General features: G+C 39.5%; 1 long non-coding RNA gene across 1 annotated transcript; it reads right to left on the bottom strand.

Annotated features, from left to right (window-relative positions):
- Positions 1 to 2,707: 2,707 nt before the first annotated feature.
- Positions 2,708 to 3,382, bottom strand: LOC118496522. Its single transcript, XR_004899088.1, has 3 exons — positions 3,274 to 3,382; positions 3,001 to 3,102; positions 2,708 to 2,857 (listed from the first exon to the last, which is right to left on the bottom strand). It is a non-coding gene; the product is annotated as an uncharacterized LOC118496522 (long non-coding RNA).
- Between the last annotated feature and the right edge of the window lie 3,441 nt (positions 3,383 to 6,823).

The raw sequence follows: 6,823 nt of genomic DNA, 5'->3' as shown, positions 1-6,823 counted from the left end.
ATGTTTACTTAACTCAATATAATATAGGTCAGTCTAAGTTCAGTTGAATAGTCATCGCTACCCAACTGAACATAGACACACATTTTTTGACATTGCCAGTGAGACGATCTTTCCATGCTGCTGTATATTATATGTGCATACTGAAAATATTAAGAGCTATTTATTCGTATTTCGTATGTATTGATATGTATTTATAATTGTTCCGTGCTCCCTGCCCTGCTCTCTTTTTCCTCTGGTCATCTCAGGTGTTCCTGATATCTGATTGAGGGTGGCCCCGCCCCTGGATGTAAGAGAGGCTGGGAGACAGAAATCTGGGGGCTGAGACTGAAGCAGTACTGACCATCGTTGTCTTCTGTTATCTTCTTTTGTGTTTCATTGCTTTGAGGATGGAGGTCTGGTAATCTAGTTTTTGCGGCTTTGTTTCTATTAGAAGGAGGAGAGAGGAGACTATCCTCTTTAGTTTAGGGGGGGGGGGGAGTTCTGGGTCTGACGGCCCTTGATGGGTTGGCTCAGGCTTCTGCCCTTCTTTTGTTGTTTTTGGCCAGACCTCCAGACCCATAGTTTGGGTTTAATCAATACTAGTTAATTTGTGAATAAACCTTAATTTACTTTAACTATCCTTGGGTTTAGTGTTATTAGATGTTGACAGTCACATTTAAATTGTGTTTGTTTGCTGTGGCCGTAACATATTATGTATGGATTATATTTAAAACTAAAGAATTATCAGTGTTTGATGTTTTGAACAATCATATACTTGTTGCTGTAATCATAGTGCAGTGAAGTGATACTGCTTACACAACTATTTTCTGTCTTTGAAATACATTGTGAGTATTATTTCTGTATGAACATCGTATCATGCTTGTTTGTATTTGTACTGTTGTTATGACTTCCTGTAATGTATTACTGCTGATACTGCATCTGCATTTTGAAACATACCAACGGTGTTCATTACTACAACATTGTTGACTCAAAACAGTAATGTAATTGTATAAAATACATTTGTAATGAGGTCACCTGTCTGTGTCATATTTATTAAAACGAGACCAATGGTCTGTTTCACAATGTCTTACAAAGAACAAACATGATTTCATTACCTTTCCATTTTCCAGATCATGGAATTGTTTTCATGTACATAATGTCAGGACTGTTGTTAATGTTTATTATAACAGCAGAACATAGTGTTTGATGGTCAGACTCCGACATTATTACTCAATATAAAAGTTACTTTAAAGACCTCAGACTTTCATTGTTTCAGTAAACTTCAGATCACATATAAACTAACAATCCATATTTAGGCATATTCAGGCAAAATATTTCACCTCTCAGCTCTTTAGATAAATGATTTTTCATTCTATGCAGGTTATATTTCTGATAATAATACAAAGTATTTTTTCTTTCAACCTTTTCAGGTAATTAATTACAGCTTCCATCTTTGACAGTATTACAGTTCAGCTTCCAGCTTTTCTAGAAATGTATTTCAGCTCTTCGCTTATTAAGGTAATGCAGTTCAGCTTCCAACTGACAATTTTACGTTTCAATTTCCAACTCGTGCAGTACAGTGCAATGCCTTTGAGATTTTTCAAACACTTGTTTCATATTTCTGCGTTTTAATCAATGTTTCTCACTGCATGTGTAAGCCTTCTATAGTTATTCATAATTTCAGTTAGAAAGTAAGTTCAGCCCTCACAATGTTCTACATCGTTTGGCATTATTCAACTTTTAAAGCCAACAATTCCAACCCGTTCTCATTCCGAACTCGTAAAATAAGGACGATTGGACAGTGGCTGTCAGCATCTGATGCGACGAAAAAGGCGTCTTTCAGCGTGTTTGTGTAACGCCCCGGGGAGAGCAGCAGTTAGAGAGGCAGAGAGGCAGCAGTTTACTTAAAGCGCTAAAGGGACGGCAATAGTCCCGACCAAGCGCGTTTACTTAAAGCGCTAAAGGAGACTTTTAGCGTCAATAAGAACGACAAAGGCACCTGACCAAGCGTCCATATTTTACGAGACGAGTGTGAGAACGTGTTGACAATTCAGTTGAGCGTTAGCTTTTCAGAAAACCTTAATTATTCCACATCTTTTTTACATTAGTGGTGCTATAATGAAATTTATACTAATTTAAACCATTCCCACATTTCCAATTATTCTGACTATACTTCAACTTCTTACACATTTAAGCTATTAATCCAGTTTAGCTTCAGTAATTTAATATACATTTGGTCATTCACTCACACTCAGCCTGTATTCCCCAAAGTGACTATTAGGAGGCTTAGAGTTGTTTGCAGACTTTTCACCAAAGTCAGTTTTTTTCTACAATATAACACAAGTTTATTGATTATTTATATTGAGCTCTGTATTCTTCATCAACTCAGCCTATAGCTCTGCAGTAATAGTATGTGCCCCTATTATTATGACGCAGCTACGTCATAGCTGGTGCAGCCACTGTTTTACAGAAGCATAACAGATTGAAGGGAGATTATCAGTGTGCAATCGCAGTAAATCATTTTAGGTTAAATACTGGAATATGTATTTAGAAAACCCAACTGCTACTTAGTCAGTTTACTGACAAAAACTATATCACAAAAACAAATCCACAATGAAAACAAATTCATGACAATGTTTGGATGAAGGACAAAGAAGATAAGAACACTTTCAAGGCCCTGAGTATCCCTCAGAGCAAGGTCAGTAGAAATGATAAATATTCAGCCAAAGACAGTCTCATAGAGCAGCTACTCTACTTTATTTGCACTCATATTTCCTTTACATTCATCAGATCACTGACTCTTTCTGTTGATTTGAAATCATGAATTCTACATTCAACAAATGGTGCATTGTTTTTAGAAGAGTTGGAGGCCGATTTCCTAAAAGGGAGAAACAGGAGAGGAAAAAAGATTGATGAGAAAATCCAGATTATATTGTTTTACAATGATCCAATGACAGGTAAAGAATTAACATATCACACGCATATGCTGATATCTGACAGTAAATCTCTTCCATTTCTTACCTCATTACATGTTGATGCGATTCCCTGAACCGATGGATCCGGAGTTAGAACCAGCGTTAACGTTGGAGGTGTTGCCAACCCGTTGACCAGCTCCCACTCCTCCTGTTAAAATATGAGAATTGAGATAAGGAATTCAAAGTTGACAACAGAAACTCAGATTTTTGCCTTTAAGATCCTGATATCTGAACATAAGTAATAAACTGGACTGATAATACAGTTCTGGCAATTTAATTCAATTTAATAAGAGGACAAGCAGTAAGAGGAATATCTCACCTCTTATATCAATTGTGTTGCCTGATCCAATGCTTCCTGCATTATTTCCACAGACAGTGACGCCAGTGGTGTTGCCCACAGCAGCATTGGGTCCAACACATCCTGTAAGAGAACATGCGAGAAAGAGATTTGATGAAACTGTCAAGACAACCTTACAGAAAAGAATAGACTCACTCAGATTTACCTGGAATGGTGGTGGTATTATGACAACTGTTGCCTGAGTTGCAGCCTAAGTTGATGTCCTCGGTATTACCAATGCACGACATTGTTCCTGCTGAGATCTAGAGAGTCAGAGACTGACTGAGAGGAAAGTAAAACCATGATTATCATACAAATGGGTTCAGTCAAAATGTTTGACACGTATTGGGTTTCTCTCTTTGAATATTTAACGTTAGCACAAAGTGTAAGAGAGTCTGTCATAGCCTGAATATCTAATGCAACATAAAATATATGACAGTAAATGAGTTGTGTTTAAAAGAAAGCAGTTGAGTGAACAACAGACATGCATTCAGTCTTCATCTTACCGCTGGTTTCAGTTGTTGTCCTGTGCTTTGAGCTGAGCTTGTTGTTGACCTGAGGAGAGAAGACTGCTTTTATAAATGTCCTCAACAAGTGTGTTCATGTCTGTTGAAGAGGAGGAACTTCCTTATATGGTTAAAAGCAGTTTTCTTTGTTCAGCTAAACGTTTCCACAGAACCTGAAGAAGATATGTGAGGTTTGTCATCATCTGAGATCAATTTCAAGAAAAGAAATAATAATTCTGAATTTGGAAGTAAGTCATACGTATTAAACATTTGTCTGCCTGTTATAATAAGACTACTGTTATACTACTTTATAATCTCATCACCTGTCCACATGCTAATGGAGGCACCTTTTTACAGATAATGGATGGATAGAAACAATTAAATGATTGATCACAGATATGAACACATATAGAGGCATCTCTCTACACCTCTAATATTTAGTCTACATTTTCATCAACATTTGTAATAACTAAAAATTCAGTGTTGGAACATAGTCCTACTCACAGTTACAGTGTGTTGTGTGTTTCATTCAATTTTTAGTCACAGTTTATTATTATCCAATATCCAACGCTGTCCAAACTGCTCCAAACCCCAAGTTCATTGTTTACCCTGGAAGCCAAGAGTGAAGTAGGTGAAGTGTGTGAGAAGGACACACACACACTCTCTCTCACACACACACACACACACACACACACACACACACACAGACATACACACACACACACAGACATACACACACACACACACACACACACACACACACACACACACACACACACACACAGACATACACACACACTCACACACACACACACACACTCACACACACACACACACACACACACACACACACACACACACACATAGTGCGTGGCACTATCTTTGTGGGGACCCGTCATTGACATAATGCATTCCCTAGCCCCTGACCCTAACCTTAACCATCACAACTAAATGCCTAACCTTAACCCTTACCCTCACCCTAACCATAACCTAATTCTAACCCTAATCCTAAAACCAAGTCTTAACCCTCAAACAGACCTTTAACCTTGTGGGGTCCAGCATTTTGGCCCCACAAAGCTGTCGGGACCCCACAAGTATACTGTATTCCCGGTTTGTGGATCCCACGAATATAGTTAAACAAGAACACACATACACACACACACACACACACAGACAGACACACACACTCACACACACACACTCACACACACACACACACACACACACACACACACACACACACACTCACTCACTCACTCACTCACTCACTCACTCACTCACTCTTTGTTGGTGATAATTCTTGATGATATTTTTCTCTCTTTTATATAAATCTATAATAATAATAATAATGTAATGAAGTGTGTTATCAGATAGCATCAATGGTATATGAGTTTGACTGTTGAAGGAATCACTCAAACTATTTCAAATGGCTGGTTTTCAACAACAACAACGTTTTATAATGTATTGAAATATTTGGCTTGTGAAGCACTTTGTGGTAAGTGCTATATAGATACACTTTACTTACTTAAGAGCTCAATGCTGTGTGTCTGTGTGTGTGTGTGTGTGTGTGTGTGTGTGTGTGTGTGTGTGTGTGTGTGTGTGTGTGTGTGTGTGTTACTGAGAAGGTGTGACTTTCCACAGAACAAAACACTTCTGATGTTGGGAACATGCGTGTACAGCAGCAAAATTCCCAGTTAGTGACCGGAGAGAACATGGTGTGTGTGTGTATGTGTCTGTGTGTGTGTGTGTGTGTGTGTGTGTGTGTGTGTGTGTGTATGTGTGTGTGTGTGTGTGTGTGTGTGTGTGTGTTTAGTAGGAAAGTAATTAAAATAAAATTCTTCAGAATATGACTCCTCTCAGGTGATTGCACAATGCCAGACCTGCTGGAAGAGAAACATCAGGTACAAGGATGGGGAGTGTAAGAGCCAATTAGTGCCCAGGAAAGAGAGAGAGACAGGTACACAGAGCTAAACACCACAGTCAGTAGGAGACAGACAGGTAGAGAGAGAGACAGGTACACTGAGCGGTGTGTGTCTGTGTGTGTGTCTTTGTACGTATATGTGTGTTTGTGTGTGTGTGTGTGTGTGTGTGTGTGTGTGTGTGTGTGTGTAAACTTGCATGTCTTCCCTTTGCTGATCACTCTGTGTCTCACTCATTCCTCAAGAACTCTGCACTCAGTGAGGACATTCTCACATTCACAGTGAAAGCCAGATTATAAGTCCTCCCTACCAGACTCAACCTCTCTATCTGGTTTCCCACATTTCCTGCATCACACCTCAGAACAGATCGCTGAAACACTGTCACACATCCTAAATGGCTGCCATGCCTACAAAGGAATGTACATAGCACGTCATGACAGAATAGAAGACCCTCATAGTGGAAGACATATCAAACCATTTCCCTCTCTCAGTAAGAATGTACAAACATTGTCAGGTAAAATCATCCATGTTCCAGCCCTGCAGTAGTACCTCTAGTACTCTCTTACACCAGATGTTGTTATTATCAATGAGGAGTCCAGTGAGGTGGACATTTTGGAGGTAGGCTGCAGCTTTGATTCCAGCATGGAGGAGTCTTTCTCCACCAAGGTAGTTAAATACCAACCACTCCTAAACACCATCTCAGAGCTGGGCTATAGGTGCACGCTACTAGTTTTCATATTTGGCAGCCTAGGAAACACACACAGGTTGGTAGTAAGAGGGCTGCAACAACTTGGGATGGCCAAAAAAGGGGGCGCGGCACGGCTGCTGACCCTGTGCTTCTCTGTTCGTTTGTTTGCTGTTGTGAATTTTCGACGATTAATCGTGTTGTCAACTTATGTTCTGTTTACGTCTTTGAGTCAAGCAACATGGAAATGGATTACCTGCGGGCAGTGGTGATTTTATTCACTTTATATGCTGTCATAAGAGAAAACTTTGCCCTAGTCGGGAATAATGAGGGAAGTGAACACCAGATGCGAACGACGCCAGTGATTACATACTCGAGGGATTTTCTTCTTGCCCTACGGAATAAAGCTGTGCCTGTGGACT

This window comes from Sander lucioperca, chromosome 12 (assembly GCF_008315115.2).
Source record: "Sander lucioperca isolate FBNREF2018 chromosome 12, SLUC_FBN_1.2, whole genome shotgun sequence".
NCBI lineage: Eukaryota > Metazoa > Chordata > Actinopteri > Perciformes > Percidae > Sander > Sander lucioperca.
Note: the sequence above shows the minus strand (reverse complement) of the source record. Positions and strands in the feature narration are given on the sequence as shown.